Below are 639 nucleotides of genomic sequence, written 5' to 3'. Positions count from 1 at the left end.
GCTGCAGCTGCAGCACAGACAACGCAGCAGCTGCTGCAGCCAGCAGAGGCGCCATCTGCTGCTGCTGCTGAGCAAACGCTGCCGCCCCCTGAATGGAGAGGCAGCATAAAGAGGGTAGGCAGACACAAACAAACAAAACAAAAAAAATAGAGAAAAAAAAACAAAAAAAAGAGACAGAAACAAACAAAAAAGGAGACAGAAACAAACACAAGCAGAGACAGAAACAAAGAAGAGAGAGAAAAGCGATATAGAGACAGAAAGAGAGAAACACAGAACAACCAGCACGTGCAGCAGCAGCAGCAGCAGCAGCAGCAGCAGCAGCAGCAGACAGCCATTTCCTTTTGTTTTATTTTTTTGTTTTGTTTGGTGCTTAGCTATGCTTGTTTTTTCGTTTGTTTTCTCTTGTCTGTCTCCTCACTGTCTCCTTTTTTTCTCTGTGCTGTCTTCTGCTGCTGCTGTCTGCTGCTGCTGTTTGCTGCTGCTGTTGCTGCTGCTGTTGCTGCTGCTGTTGCTGCTGCTGTTGCTGCTGCAGGGTGTTGCAGCTATAGGGCGACGGGTGGCTCTGTACTCTCCCTACATGGCTGTGTGGTACGGGGGGCTGATAGTCTTCTGCGACAGCAGCAGCAGCAGCAGCAGCAA

The 639-nt window shown here is 49.3% G+C and overlaps 1 protein-coding gene across 1 annotated transcript in view; it reads left to right on the top strand.

Moving 5' to 3' along the window:
* EMH_0023920 (uncharacterized protein) overlaps positions 1-639 on the top strand; it is a gene marked incomplete at both ends in the record, with an annotated part of 6,985 nt that overhangs the window by 4,938 nt on the left and 1,408 nt on the right.

This window comes from Eimeria mitis, genomic scaffold (assembly GCF_000499745.2).
Source record: "Eimeria mitis Houghton genomic scaffold, Emh_scaff860, whole genome shotgun sequence".
NCBI classification, from domain to species: domain Eukaryota; phylum Apicomplexa; class Conoidasida; order Eucoccidiorida; family Eimeriidae; genus Eimeria; species Eimeria mitis.
This window is presented reverse-complemented; position numbering and strand designations above follow the sequence as displayed.